The following is an 18,914-nucleotide window of genomic DNA, read 5'->3' as shown; positions in this document are numbered from 1 at the left end:
GAAACAAAACAAAATAAATAAAGCAAAAAAGAAAACAAAAAAACTGGGAAAAATAAAAAAATTGACAAATACTGGGCCACCACGGCCTGAATACGACTAGAAACCCATCCATAGGCCAGGATTCAGGCCCGTAGAAGGCCCAGTAGGCCCATTAGGCATGGCAGTCACAATTAGGCCCGTAAGCCTGCAATGGAGAGGAGCTCGAGAGGGGTGCGACAGTGGGGCTTATAAACCACTGCGCGCCCATCTCAACTAGCGAGGTGGGACTAAACTCCCATCACGACGCTGCTGTGCAAGGCCTTTGGTCCCGGTTGGTGGCACCAACCGAGACTAAAGGTGTGCATTGGTACCGGTTACCAATGCACACCTTTAGTCTCAGTTGGTGCCACCAACCGGGACCGAAGGCCTCTGCTTCCCGCCCTTTCGGCTGCTGAAAAGATACCTTTGGTCCCCGTTGGTGGCACCAACCGGGACTAAAGGGGGCATTGGTCCCGGTTGGTGCCATGAACCGGTACTAATGCCATGGGTATATAAAAAACACTTAGCAGTTTCAACGAAATCCATCACTTCTTCTCCCCCGACGCCCCTGCTCCTTCTAGCCGTCGCCGCCCGATGCCCCTGCTCCACCTTGCCATCGCCGCCGCCACCGACGCCGTCAGGCTGCTCGACGTCGTCGTCGTCGCCGCCACCGACGCCGTCAGGCTGCTCAACGTCGCTGCCGCCGCTGACGCCCTCTGCCCCGACGACGGCGTCGACCCTCACGCCCCTGCCGGCCCCGACGCGCCGCCCACCGTGCCCTGCCGCCCCCTGTGAGCATCAGCCTGCTCCTGCGCCCTGAAGGAAATATGCCCTAGAGGCAATAATAAAGTTATTATTTATTTCCTTATATCATGATAAAAGTTTATTATTCATGCTAGAATTGTATTAACCAGAAACATAATACATGTGTGAATACATAGACAAACAGAGTGTCACTAGTATGCCTCTACTTGACTAGCTCGTTAATAAAAGATGGTTATGTTTCCTAATCATGGACAAAGAGTTGTCATTTGATTAACGGGATCACATCATTAGTTGAATGATCTGATTGACATGACCCATTCCATTAGCTTAGCATCCGATCGTTTAGTATGTTGTTATTGCTTTCTTCATGACTTATACATGTTCATATAACTATGAGATTATGTAACTCCCGTGTGCCGGAGGAACACTTTGTGTGCTACCAAATGTCACAACATAACTGGGTGATTATAAAGGTGCTCTACAGGTGTCTCCAAAGGTACATGTTGGGTTGACGTATTTCGAGATTAGGATTTGTCACTCTGATCGTCGGAGAGGTATCTCTGGGCCCTCTCGGTAATGCACATCACTTAAAGCCTTGCAAGCATTGCAACTAATGAGTTAGTTGCGGGATGATGTATTACGGAACGAGTAAAGAGACTTGCCGGTAACGAGATTGAACTAGGTATTGGATACCGACCATCGAATCTCGGGCAAGTAACATACCGATGACAAAGGGAACAACGTATGTTGTTATGCGGTCTGATCGATAAAAGATCTTCATAGAATATGTAGGAACCAATATGGGCGTCCAGGTCCCGCTATTGGTTATTGACCGGAGACGTGTCTCAGTCATGTCTACATTGTTCTCGAACCCGTAGGGTCCGCACGCTTAAGGTTTTGATGACAGTTATATTATGAGTTTATACGTTTTGATGTACCGAAGGTTGTTCGGAGTCCCGGATGAGATCACGGACATGACGAGGAGTCTCGAAATGGTCGAGACATAAAGATTGATATATTGGAAGCCTATGTTTGGATATCGGAAGTGTTCCGGGTGAAATCGGGATTTTTCCGGAGTACCGGAAGGTTACCGGAACCCCCCGGGAGATATATGGGCCTTAGTGGGCCTTAGTGGAAAAGAGAAGAGGCAACCAGAGATGGGCCACGCGCCCCTCCCCTCCGTTGGTCCGAATAGGACAAGGAGAGGGGGCCGGCCTGTTGGGGAAAGTTGCAGAAAACAAAAAAATTCCTATGGTTTCACCAAGATCCATCTATGAGTTCATCTAGCAACGAGTGATCGGATGCATGTACATACCTTTGTAGATCGCGAGCGGAAGCGTTCGAAGAACGGGGATGAGGGAGTCGTACTCGACGTGATCCAAATCACCGGAGATCCTAGCGCCGAACGGACGGCACCTCCGCGTTCAACACACGTACGGTCAGCGTGACGTCTCCTCCTTCTTGATCCAGCAAGGGGGAAGGAGAGGTTGATGAAGATCCAGCAACACGACGACGTGGTGGTGGATGCAGGGCGTCACAGTAGCAGGGCTTCGCCGTATACTACGAGAGGAAGAGGTGTAGCAGGGGAGAGGGAGGCGCCAAGACTCAAGGTGCGGCTGCCCCCTCCCTCCCCCTCATATATATATGCTCCCCTAGGGAGGGCGGCGACCAGGGCTGGAGTAGCCCCCAAGGCAAGGTGGGGCGCCCCCCCACCCCTAGGGTTCCAACCCTAGGCGCATGGGGTGGGCCTAGGGGGGCGCACCAGCCCACTATGGGCTGGTTCCCCTCCCCACTTTGGCCCATGGGGCCCTCCGGGATGGGTGGCCCCACCCGATGGACCCCCGGGACCCTTCTGGTGGTCCCGGTACAATACCGGTGACCCCGAAACTTGTCCCGATGGCCGAAACAGCATTTCCTATATATAATTCTTTACCTCCGGACCATTCCGAAACTCCCCGTGACGTTCGGGATCTCATCCGGGACTCCGAACAACATTCGGGTTACTGCATATACATATCTTTACAACCCTAGCGTCACCGAACCTTAAGTGTGTAGACCCTACGGGTTCGCGAGACATGCAGACTTGACCAAGACGACTCTCCGGTGAATAACCAATAGCGGGATCTGGATACCCATGTTGGCTCCCACATGTTCATCGATGATCTCATCGGATGAACCACGATGTCGAGGATTCAAGCAACCCCGTATGCAATTCCCTTTGTCAATCGATATGTTACTTGCCCGAGATTCGATCATCGGTATCCCAATACCTTGTTCAATCTCGTTACTGGCAAGTCACTTTACTCATACCGTAATGCATGATCCCGTGACCAGACACTTGGTCACTTTGATCTCATAATGATGATGCATTACCGAGTGGGCCCAGTGATACCTCTCCGTCATACGGAGTGACAAATCCCAGTCTTGATCCGTGTCAACCCAACAGACACTTTTGAAGATACCCGTAGCATACCTTTATAGTCACCCAGTTATGTTGTGATGTTTGGTACACCCAAAGCACTCCTACGGTATCCGGGAGTTACACGATCTCATGGTCTAAGGAAAGGATACTTGACATTGGAAAAACTCTAGCAAACGAACTATACGATCTTTATGCTATGTTTAGGATTGGGTCTTGTCCATCACATCATTCTCCTAATGATGTGATCTCGTTATCAATGACATCCAATGTCCATAGTCAGGAAACCACGACTATCTGTTGATCAACGAGCTAGTCAACTAGAGGCTTACTAGGGACATGTTGGTGTCTATTATTCACACATGTATTACGATTTCCGGATAACACAATTATAGCATGAATAAAGACAATTATCACGAACAAGGAAATATAATAATAATGCTTTTATTATTGCCTCTAGGGCATATTTCCAACAGTCTCCCACTTGCACTAGAGTCAATAATCTAGTTACATTGTGATGAACCGAACACCCATGGAATTCTGGTGTTGATCATGTTTTGCTCTAGGGAGAGGTTTAGTCAACGGATCTGCTACATTCAGGTCCGTATGTACTTTACAAATATCTATGTCTCCATCTTGAACATTTTCACGAATGGAGTTGAAGTGACGCTTGATGTGCCTGGTCTTCTTGTGAAACCTGGGCTCCTTGGCAAGTGCAATAGCTCCAGTGTTGTCACAGAAGAGTTTGATTGGCCCCGACACATTGGGTATGACTCCTAGGTCGGTGATGAACTCCTTCACCCAAATTGCTTCATGCGCTGCCTCCGAGGCTGCCATGTACTCCGCTTCACATGTAGATCCCGCCACGACGCTCTGCTTGCAACTGCACCAGCTTACTACCCCACCATTCAAAATATACACGTATCCGGTTTGTGACTTTGAGTCATCCAGATCTGTGTCGAAGCTAGCGTCGACGTAACCCTTTACGACGAGCTCTTCGTCACCTCCATAAACGAGAAACATTTCCTTAGTCCTCTTCAGGTACTTCAGGATATTCTTGACCGCTGTCCAGTGTTCCTTGCCGGGATTACTTTGGTACCTTCCTACCAAACTTACGGCAAGGTTTACATCAGGTCTGGTACACAGCATGGCATACATAATAGAACCTATGGCTGAGGCATAGGGAATGACACTCATCTCTTCTATATCTTCTGCCGTGGTCGGACATTGAGCTGAGCTCAATTTCACACCTTGTAACACAGGTAAGAACCCCTTCTTAGACTGATCCATATTGAACTTCTTCAATATCTTATCAAGGTATGTGCTTTGTGAAAGACCTATGAGGAGTCTCGATCTATCTCTATAGATCTTGATGCCTAATATATAAGCAGCTTCTCCAAGGTCCTTCATTGAAAAACTTTTATTCAAGTAGGCCTTAATGTTGTCCAAGAGTTCTATATCATTTCCCATCAAAAGTATGTCGTCTACATATAGTATGAGAAATGCTACAGAGCTCCCACTCACTTTCTTGTAAACGCAGGCTTCTCCATAAGTCTGCGTAAACCCAAACGCTTTGATCATCTCATCAAAGCGAATGTTCCAACTCCGAGATGCTTGCACCAGCCCATAAATCGAGCGTTGGAGCTTGCACACCTTGTCAGCATTCTTAGGATCGACAAATTTTCCGGTTGCATCATATACAATTCTTCCTTAAGGAAACCATTAAGGAATGCCGTTTTGACGTCCATTTGCCATATCTCATAATCATAGTATGTGGCAATTGCTAACATAATTCGGACGGACTTCAGCTTCGCTACCGGTGAGAAAGTCTCATCGTAGTCGATAACCCTTAGCGACAAGCCGAGCTTTATGGATGGTCACATTACCATCCGCGTATGTCTTCTTCTTAAAGATCCATTTATTTTCTATGGCTCGCCGATCATCGGGCAAGTCAGCCAAAGTCCATACTTTGTTTTCATACATGGATCCTATCTTGGATTTCATGGCTTCTAGCCATTTATCGGAATCCGGGCCCGCCATTGCTTCTTCATAGTTTGAAGGTTCACCGTTGTCTAACAACATGATTTCCAAGACAGGGTTGCCGTACCACTCTGGTGCGGAACGTGTCCTTGTGGACCTACGAAGTTCAGTAGCAACTTGATTTGAAGTTTCATGATCATCATCATTAACTTCCTCTCTAGTCGGTGCAGGCACCTCAGGAACATTTTCTTGAGTTGCGCCATTTTCCGGTTCAAGAGGTAACACTTCATCAAGTTCTACTTTCCTCCCACTCACTTCTTTCGAGAGAAACTCCTTCTCTAGAAAGGATCCATTCTTGGCAACAAAGATCTTGCCTTCGGATCTGAGGTAGAAGGTATACCCAATAGTTTCTTTAGGGTATCCTATGAAGACGCATTTTTCCGACTTGGGTTCGAGCTTTTCAGGTTGAAGTTTCTTGACATAAGCATCGCATCCCCAAACTTTTAGAAACGACAGCTTAGGTTTCTTCCCAAACCATAATTCATACGGTGTCATCTCAACGGATTTCGATGGAGCCCTATTTAAAGTGAATGCGGCAGTCTCTAAAGCATAGCCCCAAAAAGATAGCGGTAAATCGGTAAGAGACATCATAGATCGCACCATATCTAATAGAGTGCGATTACGACGTTCGGACACACCATTACGCTGAGGTGTTCCAGGCGGCGTGAGTTGTGAAACTATTCCACATTTTCTTAAGTGTGTGCCAAATTCGTGACTCAAGTATTCTCCTCCACGATCTGATTGTAGAAACTTGATTTTTCTGTCACGTTGATTTTCAACCTCACTCTGAAATTCCTTGAACTTTTCAAAGGTCTCAGACTTGTGTTTCATTAAGTAGATATACCCATATCTACTCAAGTCATCAGTGAGGGTGAGAACATAACGATAGCCGCCGCGGGCCTCAACACTCATTGGACCACACACATCAGTATGTATGATTTCCAATAAGTTGGTTGCTCGCTCCATTGTTCCTGAGAATGGAGTCTTGGTCATTTTACCCATGAGGCATGGTTCGCACGTGTCAAATGATTCATAATCAAGAGACTCTAAAAGTCCATCTGCATGGAGCTTCTTCATGCGTTTGACACCTATGTGACCAAGGCGGCAGTGCCACAAGTATGTGGGACTATCATTATCAACCTTACATCTTTTGGTATTCACACTATGAACATGTGTAGCATTACGCTCGAGATTCATTAAGAATAAACCATTCACCATCGGAGCATGACCATAAAACATATCTCTCATATAAATAGAACAACCATTATTCTCAGATTTAAATGAGTAGCCATCTCGTATCAAACGAGATCCTGATACAATGTTCATGCTCAAACTTGGCACTAAATAACAATTATTGAGGTTCAAAACTAATCCCGTAGGTAAATGAAGAGGCAGCGTGCCGACGGCGATCACATCGACCTTGGAACCATTCCCGACGCGCATCGTCACCTCGTCCTTCGCCAGTCTCCGCTTATTCCGCAGCTCCTACTTTGAGTTACAAATGTGAGCAACTGCACCGGTATCAAATACCCAAGAGCTACTACCAGTACTGGTAAGGTACACATCAATTACATGTATATCACATATACCTTTCGTTTTGCCAGCCTTCTTGTCCGCTAAGTATTTGGGGCAGTTCCGCTTCCAGTGACCACTTCCCTTGCAATAAAAGCACTCAGTCTCGGGCTTGGGTCCGTTCTTTGGCTTCTTCCCGGTAGCTTGCTTACCGGGCGCGGCAACTCCCTTGCCGTCCTTCTTGAAGTTCTTTTTACCCTTGCCTTTCTTGAACTTAGTGGTTTTATTCACCATCAACACTTGATGTTCCTTTTTGACTTCTACCTCTGCTGATTTCAGCATTGCAAATACTTCAGGAATGGTCTTCTCCATCCCTTGCATATTGAAGTTCATCACAAAGCTCTTGTAGCTTGGTGGAAGCGACTGGAGGATTCTGTCAATGACCGCGTCATCCGGGAGATTAACTCCCAGCTGAGTCAAGCGGTTATGTAACCCAAACATAGTGAGTATGTGCTCACTGACAGAACTATTTTCCTCCATCTTACAATTGAAGAATTTGTCGGAGACTTCATATCTCTCGACCCGAGCATGAGCTTGTAAAACCATTTTCAGCTCTTCGAACATCTCATATGCTCCGTGTCTCTCAAAACGCTTTTGGAGCCCCGGCTCTAAGCTGTAAAGCATGCCGCACTGAACGAGGGAGTAGTCATTAGCACGTGTCTGCCAAGCGTTCATAACGTCTTGGTTCTGTGGGACGGGTGCGTCACCTAGCGGTGCTAGTAGGAGATATTCTTTCTTGGCAGCTATGAGGATGATCCTCAGGTTCCGGACCCAGTCCGTATAGTTGCTACCATCGTCTTTCAGCTTGGTTTTCTCTAGGAACGCGTTGAAGTTGAGGACAATGTTGGCCATTTGATCTACAAGACATATTGCAAAGATTTTAGACTAAGTTCATGATAATTAAGTTCATCTAATCAAATTATTCAATGAACTCCCACTTAGATAGACATCCCTCTTCTAGTCATCTAAGTATAACATGATCCGAGTCAACTAGGCCGTGTCCGATCATCACGTGAGACGGACTAATCAACGTCAGTGAACATCTTCATGTTGATCGTATCTTCTATACGACTCATGCTCGACCTTTCGGTCTTCTGTGTTCCGAGGCCATGTCTGTACATGCTAGGCTCGTCAAGTCAACCTAAGTGTTTGCATGTGTAAATCTGTCTTACACCCGTTGTATGTGAACGTTGGAATCTATCACACCCGATCATCACGTGGTGCTTCGAAACAACGAACTGTCGCAATGGTGCTCAGTTAGAGGGAACACTTTCTTGAAATTATTATGAGGGATCATCTTATTTACTACCATCGTTCTAAGTAAACAAGATGCAAAACATGATAAACATCACATGCAATCAAATAATAACAGTGACATGATATGGCCAATATCACATAGCTCCTTGATCTCCATCTTGGGGCTCCATGATCATCTTGTCACCGGCTTGACACCATGATCTCCATCATCATGATCTCCATCATCGTGTCTCCATGAAGTTGCTCGCCAACTATTACTTCTACTACTATGACTAACGCGTTTAGCAATAAAGTAAAGTAATTTACATGGCATTTCTCAATGACACGCAGGTCATACAAAAAATAAAGACAACTCCTATGGCTCCTGCTGGTTGTCATACTCATCGACATGCAAGTCGTGATTCCTATTACAATAGCATGAACATCTCATACATCACATATATATCATTCATCATTCATCACAACTTTGGCCATATCATATCACAAAGCACTTGCTGCAAAAACAAGTTATACGTCCTCTAATTGTTGTTGCAAGTTTTACGTGGCTGAAATAGGGTTCTAGCAAGAACGTTTTCTTACCTACGTGAAAGCCACAACGTGATTTGTCAACTTATATTTACCCTTCATAAGGACCCTTTTCATCAAATCCGCTCCAACTATAGTGGGAGAGACAGACACCCGCCAGCCACCTTATGCAACTAGTGCATGTCAGTCGGTGGAACTGGTCTCACGTAAGCATACGTGTAAGGTTGGTCCGGGCCGCTTCATCCCACAATACCATTGAAGCAAGATAAGACTAGTAGCGGCAAGTAAGTTGACAACATCAACGCCCACAACAAATTGTGTTCTACTCGTGCATAAAGAACTACGCATAGACCTAGCTCTGATACCACTGTTGGGGAACGTTGCAGAAAACAAAATTTTTCCTATGGTTTCACCAAGATCCATCTATGAGTTCATCTAGCAACGAGTGATCGGATGCATCTACATACCTTTGTAGATCACGAGCGGAAGCGTTCAAAGAACGGGGATGAGGGAGTCGTACTCGACGTGATCCAAATCACCGGAGATCCTAGCGCCGAACGGACGGCACCTCCGCGTTCAACACACGTACGGTCAGCGTGACGTCTCCTCCTTCTTGATCCAGCAAGGGGGAAGGAGAGGTTGATGAAGATCCAGCAGCACGACGGCGTGGTGGTGGATGCAGGGCGTCACAGTAGCAGGGCTTCGCCTATACTACGAGAGGAAGAGGTGTAGCAGGGGAGAGGAAGGCACCAAGACTCAAGGTGTGGCTGCCCCCTCCCTCCCCCTCATATATATAGGCTCCCCTAGGGGGGGGGGCGCCGGCCCTAGGAGATGAGATCTCCTAGGGGGGGCGGCGGCCAGGGCTGGAGTAGCCCCCAAGGCAAGGTGGGGCGCCCCCCCACCCCTAGGGTTCCAACCCTAGGCGCATGGGATGGGCCTAGGGGGGCGCACCAGCCCACTATGGGCTGGTTCCCCTCCCCACTTTGGACATGGGGCCCTCCGAGATGGGTGGCCCCACCCGGTGGACCCCCGGGACCATTCTGGTGGTCCCGGTACAATACCGGTGACCCCAAAACTTGTCCCGATGGCCGAAACAGCACTTCCTATATATAATTCTTTACCTCCGGACCATTCCGAAACTCCTCGTGACGTTCGGGATCTCATCCGGGACTCCGAACAACATTCGGGTTACTGCATATACATATCTTTACAACCCTAGCGTCACCGAACCTTAAGTGTGTAGACCCTACGGGTTCGCGAGACATGCAGACATGACCGAGACGACTCTCCGGTCAATAACCAATAGCGGGATCTGGATACCCATGTTGTCTCCCACATGTTCCTCGATGATCTCATCGGATGAACCACGATGTCGAGGATTCAAGCAACCCCGTATGCAATTCCCTTTGTCAATCGATATGTTACTTGCCCGAGATTCGATCGTCGGTATCCCAATACCTTGTTCAATCTCGTTACTGGCAAGTCACTTTACTCGTACCGTAATGCATGATCCCGTGACCATACACTTGGTCACTTTGAGCTCATAATGATGATGCATTACCGAGTGGGCCCAGTGATACCTCTCCGTCATACGGAGTGACAAATCCTAGTCTTGATCCGTGTCAACCCAATAGACACTTTTGAAGATACCCGTAGCATACCTTTATAGTCACCCAGTTACGTTGTGACGTTTGGTACACCCAAAGCACTCCTACGGTATCCGGGAGTTACACGATCTCATGGTCTAAGGAAAGGATACTTGACATTGGAAAAACTCTAGCAAACGAACTATACGATCTTTATGCTATGTTTAGGATTGGGTCTTGTCCATCACATCATTCTCCTAATGATGTGATCTCGTTATCAATGACATCCAATGTCCATAGTCAGGAAACCACGACTATCTGTTGATCAACGAGCTAGTCAACTAGAGGCTTACTAGGGACATGTTGGTGTCTATTATTCACACGTGTATTACGATTTCCGGATAACACAATTATAGCATGAATAAAGACAATTATCACGGACAAGGAAATATAAAAATAATGCTTTTATTATTGCCTCTAGGGCATATTTCCAACACGGCCCCCCTTCCTCTTTTCCCCCCTCCGCGAATCCTATTCCAACTAGGAAAGGGGGGAATCCTACTCCCGGAGGGAGTAGGACTCCTCCTGGCGCGCCACCTCTAGGCCGACTGCACCCCCCCTTTGAACCTTTAAATACGGAGGCAAGGGCACCCCCTAGAGACACAAGTTGATCCACGTGATCATATTCTTAGCCGTGTGCGGCGCCCCCTTCCACAATAGTCCTCGATAATACTGTAGCGGTGCTTAGGCGAAGCCCTGCGACAGTAGTACATCAAGATTGTCACCACGCCGTCGTGCTGACGGAACTCTTCCCCGACACTTTGCTGGATCGGAGTCCGGGGATCGTCATCGAGCTGAACGTGTGCTAGAACTCGGAGGTGCCGTAGTTTCGGTACTTGATCGGTCGGACCGTGGAGACATACGACTACATCAACCAAACGCTTCCGTTGTCGATCTACAAGGGTACGTAGATCACACTCTCCCCTCTCGTTGCTATGCATCACCATGATCTTGCGTGTGTGTAGGAATTTTTTTGAAATTACTACGTTCCCCAACAGTGGTATCAGAGCCTAGGTTTTATGTGTTGATGTTATATGCACGAGTAGAACACAAGTGAGTTGTGGGCGATATAAGTCATACTGCTTACCAGCATGTCATACTTTGGTTCGGCGGTATTGTTGGATGAAGCGGCCCGGACCAACATTACGCGTACGTTTACGCGAGACCGGTTCTCCCGACGTGCTTTGCACATAGGTGGCTTGCGGGTGACAGTTTCTCCAACTTTACTTGAACCGAGTGTGGCTACGCCCGGTCCTTGCGAAGGTTAAAACAGCACCAACTTGACAAACTATCGTTGTGGTTTTGATGCGTAGGCAAGATTGATTCTTGCTTAAGCCCGTAGCAGCCACGTAAAACTTGCAACAACAAACTAGAGGACGTCTAACTTGTTTTTGCAGGGCATGTTATGATGTGATATGGTCAAGACATGATGCTAAATTTTATCGTATGTGATGATCATGTTTTGTAACCGAGTTATCGGCAACCGGCAGGAGCCATATGGTTGTCACTTTATTGTATGCAATGCAATCGCGCTGTAATGCTTTACTTTATCAGTAAGCGGTAGCGATAGTCGTGGAAGCATAAGATTGGCGAGACGACAACGATGCTACAATGGAGATCAAGGTGTCGCGCCGGTGACGATGGTGATCATGACGGTGCTTCGGAGATGGAGATCACAGGCACAAGATGATGATGGCCATATCATATCACTTATATTGATTGCATGTGATGTTTATATTTTATGCATCTTATCTTGCTTTGATTGACGGTAGCATTATAAGATGATCTCTCACTAAATTATCAATATAAAAGTGTTCTCCCTGAGTATGCACCATTGCCAAAGTTCGTCGTGCCATGACACCACGTGATGATCGGGTGTGATAAGCTCTACGTCCATCTACAACGGGTGCAAGCCAGTTTTGCACACGCAGAATACTCAGGTTAAACTTGACGAGCCTAGCATATGCAGATATGGCCTCGGAACACTGAGATCGAAAGATCGAGCGTGAATCATATAGTAGATATGATCAACATAGCGATGTTCACCATTGAAAACTACTCCATTTCACGTGATGATCGGTTATGGTTTAGTTGATTTGGATCATGTGATCACTTAGAGGATTAGAGGGATGTCTATCTAAGTGGGAGTTCTTTAAGTAATTTGATTAATTGAACTTAAATTTGTCATGAACTTAGTACCTGATAGTATCTTGCTTATGTATGTTTGATTGTAGATAGATGGCCCATGCTATTGTTCCGTTGAATTTTAATGCGTTCCTTGAGAAAGCAAAGTTGAAAGATGATGGTAGCAATTACACGGACTGAGTCCGTAACTTGAGGATTATCCTCATTGCTGCACAGAAGAATTACATCCTGGAAGCACCGCTGGGTGCCAGGCCTGCTGCTGGAGCAACACCAGATGTTATGAACGTCTGGCAGAGCAAAGCTGATGACTACTCAATAGTTCAGTGTGCCATGCTTTACGGCTTAGAATCGGGACTTCAACGACGTTTTGAACGTCATGGAGCATATGAGATGTTCCAGGAGTTGAAGTTAATATTTCAAGCAAATGCCCGGATTGAGAGATATGAAGTCTCCAATAAGTTCTATAGCTGCAAGATGGAGGAGAACAGTTCTGTCAGTGAGCATATACTCAAAATGTCTGGGTATAATAATCACTTGATTCAGATGGGAGTTAATCTTCCAGATGATTGCGTCATTGACAGAATTCTCCAATCACTGCCACCAAGCTACAAGAGCTTCGTGATGAACTATAATATGCAAGGGATGAATAAGACTATTCCCGAGCTCTTCGCAATGCTGAAAGCTACGGAGGTAGAAATCAAAAAGGAGCATCAAGTGTTGATGGTCAACAAGACCACTAGTTTCAAGAAAAAGGGCAAAGGGAAGAAGAAGGGGAAGAACAGCAAGCAAGTTGCTGCTCAAGAGAAGAAACCCAAGTCTGGACCTAAGCCTGAAACTGAGTGCTTCTACTGCAAGCAGACTGGTCACTGGAAGCGGAACTTCCCCAAGTATTTGGCGGATAAGAAGGATGGCAAAGTGAACAAAGGTATATGTGATATACATGTTATTGATGTGTACCTTACTAGAGCTCGCAGTAGCACCTGGGTATTTGATACTGGTTCTGTTGCTAATATTTGCAACTCAAAACAGGGACTACGGATTAAGCGAACACTGGCAAAGAACGAGGTGATGATGCACATAGGAAATGGTTCCAAAGTCGATGTGATCGCGGTCGGCACGCTACCTCTACATCTACCTTCGGGATTAGTATTAGACCTAAATAATTGTTATTTGGTGCCAACGTTGAGCATGAGCATTATATCTGGATCTTGTTTAATGCGAGATGGTTATTCATTTAAATCAGAGAATAATGGTTGTTCTATTTATATGAGTAATATCTTTTATGGTCATGCACCTTTGAAGAGTGGTCTATTTTTGATAAATCTCGATAGTAGTAACACACATATTCATAATGTTGAAGCCAAAAGATGCAGAGTTGATAATGGTAGTGCAACTTATTTGTGGCACTGCCGTTTAGGTCATATCGGTATAAAGCGCATGAAGAAACTCCATACTTATGGGCTTTTGGAACCACTTGATTATGAATCACTTGGTACTTGCGAACCGTGCCTCATGGGCAAGATGACTAAAACACCGTTCTCCGGTACTATCGAGAGAGCAACAGATTTGTTGGAAATCATACATACAGATGTATGTGGTCCGATGAATATTGAGGCTCGTGGCGGATATCGTTATTTTCTCACCTTCACAGATGACTTAAAGCAGATATGGGTATATCTACTTAATGAAACATAAGTCTGAAACATTTGAAAAGTTCAAAGAATTTCAGAGTGAAGTTGAAAATCATCGTAACAAGAAAATAAAGTTTCTACGATCTGATCGTGGAGGAGAATATTTGAGTTACGAGTTTGGTGTACATTTGAAACAATGCGGAATAGTTTCGCAACTCACGCCACCCGGAACACCACAGCGTAATGGTGTGTCCGAACGTCGTAATCGTACTTTACTGGATATGGTGCGATCTATGATGTCTCTTATTGATTTACCGCTATCGTTTTGGGGTTATGCTTTAGAGACGGCCGCATTCACATTAAATAGGGCACCATCAAAATCTGTTGAGACGACGCCTTATGAACTATGGTTTGACAAGAAACCAAAGTTGTCGTTTCTTAAAGTTTGGGGCTGCGATGCTTATGTGAAAAAGCTTCAACCTGATAAGCTCGAACCCAAATCGGAGAAATGTGTCTTCATAGGATACCCAAAGGAGACTGTTGGGTACACCTTCTATCACAGATCCGAAGGCAAGACATTCATTGCTAAGAATGGATCCTTTCTAGAGAAGGGGTTTCTCTCGAAAGAAGTGAGTGGGAGGAAAGTAGAACTTGACGAGGTAACTGTACCTGCTCCCTTATTAGAAAGTAGTACATCACAGAAACCTGTTTCTGCGACAACTACACCAATTAGTGAGGAAGCTAATGATAATGATCATGAAACTTCAAGACAAGATACTACTAAACCACGTAGATCAACCAGAGTAAGATCCACGCCAGAGTGGTACGGTAATCCTGTTCTGGAAATCATGCTACTAGATCATGATGAACCTACGAACTATGAAGAAGCGATGGTGAGCCCAGATTCCACAAAATGGCTTGAAGCCATGAAATCTGAGATGGGATCCATGTATGAGAACAAAGTATGGACTTTGGTTGACTTGCCCGATGATCGGCAAGCAATTGAGAATAAATGGATCTTCAAGAAGAAGACTGACGCTGACGGTAATATTACTGTGTACAAAGCTCGACTTGTCGCAAAAGGTTTTCGACAAGTTCAAGGGGTTGACTACGATGAGACCTTCTCACCCGTAGCGATGCTTAAGTCTGTCCGAATCATGTTAGCAATTGCCGCATTTTATGATTATGAAATTTGGCAGATGGATGTCAAAACTGCATTCCTGAATGGATTTCTGGAAGAAGAGTTGTATATGATGCAACCGGAAGGTTTTGTCGATCCAAAGGGAGCTAACAAAGTGTGAAAGCTCCAGCGATCCATTTATGGACTGGTGCAAGCCTTTCGGAGTTGGAATAAACGCTTTGATAGTGTGATCAAAGCATTTGGTTTTATACAGACTTTCGGAGAAGCCTGTATTTACAAGAAAGTGAGTGGGAGCTCTGTAGCATTTCTGATATTATATGTGGATGACATATTACTGATTGGAAATAATATAGAATTTCTGGATAGCATAAAGGGATACTTGAATAAGAGTTTTTCAATGAAAGACCTCGGTGAAGCTGCTTACATATTAGGCATAAAGATCTATAGAGATGGATCAAAACGCTTAATTGGACTTTCACAAAGCACATACCTTGACAAGATTTTGAAGAAGTTCAAAATGGATCAAGCAAAGAAAGGGTTCTTGCCTGTGTTACAAGGTGTGAAGTTGAGTCAGACTCAATGCCCGACCACTTCAGAAGATAGAGAGAAAATGAAAGATGTTCCCTATGCTTCAGCCATAGGCTCTATCATGTATGCAATGCTGTGTACCAGACCTGATGTGTGCCTTGCTATAAGTCTAGCAGGGAGGTACCAAAGTAATCCAGGAGTGGATCACTGGACAACGGTCAAGAACATCCTGAAGTACCTGAAAAGGACTAAGGATATGTTTCTCATATATGGAGGTGACAAAGAGCTCATCATAAACGGTTATGTTGATGCAAGCTTTGACACTGATCCGGACGATTCTAAATCGCAAACCAGATACGTGTTTACATTAAACGGTGGAGCTGTCAGTTGGTGCAGTTCTAAACAAAGCGTCGTGGCGGGATCTACATGTGAAGCGGAGTACATAGCTGCTTCGGAAGCAGCAAACGAAGGAGTCTGGATGAAGGAGTTCATATCCGATCTAGGTGTCATACCTAGTGCATCGGGTTCAATGAAAATCTTTTGTGACAATACTGGTGCAATTGCCTTGGCAAAGGAATCCAGATTTCACAAGAGAACCAAACACATCAAGAGACGCTTCAATTCCATCCGGGATCTAGTCCAGGTGGGAGACATAGAGATTTGCAAGATACATACGGAGCTGAACGTAGCAGACCCGTTGACTAAGCCTCTTCCACGAGCAAAACATGATCAACACCAAACCTCCATGGGTGTTAGAATCATTACTGTGTAATCTAGATTATTGACTCTAGTGCAAGTGGGAGACTGAAGGAAATATGCCCTAGAGGCAATAATAAAGTTATTATTTATTTCCTTGTATCATGATAAAAGTTTATTATTCATGCTAGAATTGTATTAACCGGAAACATAATACATGTGTGAATACATAGACAAACAGAGTGTCACTAGTATGCCTCTACTTGACTAGCTCGTTAATCAAAGATGGTTATGTTTCCTAACCATGGACAAAGAGTTGTCATTTGATTAACGGGATCACATCATTAGTTGAATGATCTGATTGACATGACCCATTCCATTAGCTTAGCATCCGATCGTTTAGTATGTTGCTATTGCTTTCTTCATGACTTATACATGTTCCTATAACTATGAGATTATGTAACTCCCGTGTGCCGGAGGAACACTTTGTGTGCTACCAAACGTCACAACATAACTGGGTGATTATAAAGGTGCTCTATAGGTGTCTCCAAAGGTACATGTTGGGTTGACGTATTTCGAGATTAGGATTTGTCACTCCGATCGTCGGAGAGGTATCTCTGAGCCCTCTCGGTAATGCACATCACTTAAAGCCTTGCAAGCATTGCAACTAATGAGTTAGTTGTGGAATGATGTATTACGGAACGAGTAAAGAGACTTGCCGGTAACGAGATTGAACTAGGTATTGGATACCGACGATCGAATCTCGGGCAAGTAACATACCGATGACAAAGGGAACAACGTATGTTGTTATGCGGTCTGACCAATAAAAGATCTTCGTAGAATATGTAGGAACCAATATGGGCATCCAGGTCCCGCTATTGGTTATTGACCGGAGACGTGTCTCGGTCATGTCTACATTGTTCTCGAACCCGTAGGGTCCGCACGCTTAAGGTTTCGATGACAGTTATATTATGAGTTTATACGTTTTGATGTACCGAAGGTTGTTCGGAGTCCCGGATGAGATCACGGACATGACGAGGAGTCTCGAAATGGTCGAGACATAAAGATTGATATATTGGAAGCCTATGTTTGGATATCGAAAGTGTTCCGGGTGAAATCGGGATTTTTCCGGAGTACCGGGAGGTTACCAGAACCCCCCGGGAGATATATGGGCCTTAGTGGGCCTTAGTGGAAAAGAGAAGAGCCAACCAGAGATGGGCCGCGCGCCCCTCCCCTCCCTTGGTCCGAATAGGACAAGGAGAGGGGGCTGGCCCCCCTTACTCTTTTCCCCCTCCGTGAATCCTATTCCAACTAGGAAAGGGGGGGAATCCTACTCCCGGAGGGAGTAGGACTCCTCCTGGCGCGCCACCTTTAGGCCGGCCGCACCCCCCCTTTGAACCTTTATATACGGAGGCAGGGGCACCCCCTAGAGACACAAGTTGATCCACGTGATCATATTCTTAGCCGTGTGCGGCGCCCCCTTCCACAATAGTCCTCGATAATATTGTAGCGGTGCTTAGGCGAAGCCCAGCGACAGTAGTACATCAAGATCGTCACCACGCCGTCGTGCTGACGGAACTCTTCCCCGACACTTTGCTGGATCGGAGTCCAGGGATCATCATCGAGCTGAACGTGTGCTAGAACTCGGAGGTGCCGTAGTTTCGGTACTTGATCGGTCGGACCGTGGAGACGTACGACTACATCAACCAAACGCTTCTGTTGTCGATCTACAAGGGTACGTAGATCACACTCTCCCCTCTCGTTGCTATGCATCACCATGATCTTACGTGTGCGTAGGAATTTTTTTGAAATTAGTACGGTCCCCAACACGCCCTTCCCCTGTCCCGCGCCCCTGCGCCCCTGCCCTGCCCCGCAGGCGCCGGCCCCTCCGACGTGCCCCCTCCGCCCCTGCGTGCGCTGTGATATATTAGATTTTTAGATGTTTTTAGATATTTTTTAGATGTTTTTAGATGTTTTTACATGTTTTTTAGATTATTTTAATTTATGTTTAGTTTAGTTTTAAGATTAGGAAAATTTCAGATGTGTAGTTATATTTATTTAGATGTGTAGTTAATTTAGATGTTGTAATTTGTTCGTAAAAATTGTGCACTTTTGTATAAAAACTTTATTTTTTTTCATATGTACGAAAATGTAGAATGAAAACGAAAACTCCTATAAAAACCTGAGTTGGTGGTGATGGTGTGTCTGCCATCCAACCATTTCGGTCGTCCGATCTACATCTAACGCATATGAATCAGTTGCGACATTTTTTACAAAAGGGCCCCTGCCAGTCCAGTCTCTCCCAATCTGGAACCCCATCGTGGCTTCGTCTCTCCCGATCTGGAACCCTCTCATGGCTTCCTCTCTCCCCATTCCCTCCACCTTGCCATCGCCGCCGCCACCGACACCATCAGGCTACTCGACATCGTCGTCGTCGCCGCCACCGACGCCGTCAGGCTGCTCAACGTCGCTGCCGCCGCTGACGCCCTCTGCCCCGACGACGGCGTCGACCCTCACGCCCCTGCCGGCCC

This window comes from Triticum dicoccoides, chromosome 5A, assembly GCF_002162155.2.
Source record: "Triticum dicoccoides isolate Atlit2015 ecotype Zavitan chromosome 5A, WEW_v2.0, whole genome shotgun sequence".
NCBI classification, from domain to species: domain Eukaryota; kingdom Viridiplantae; phylum Streptophyta; class Magnoliopsida; order Poales; family Poaceae; genus Triticum; species Triticum dicoccoides.
The sequence above is the reverse complement of the archived record's forward strand: the minus strand, read 5'-3'. Positions refer to the sequence as shown.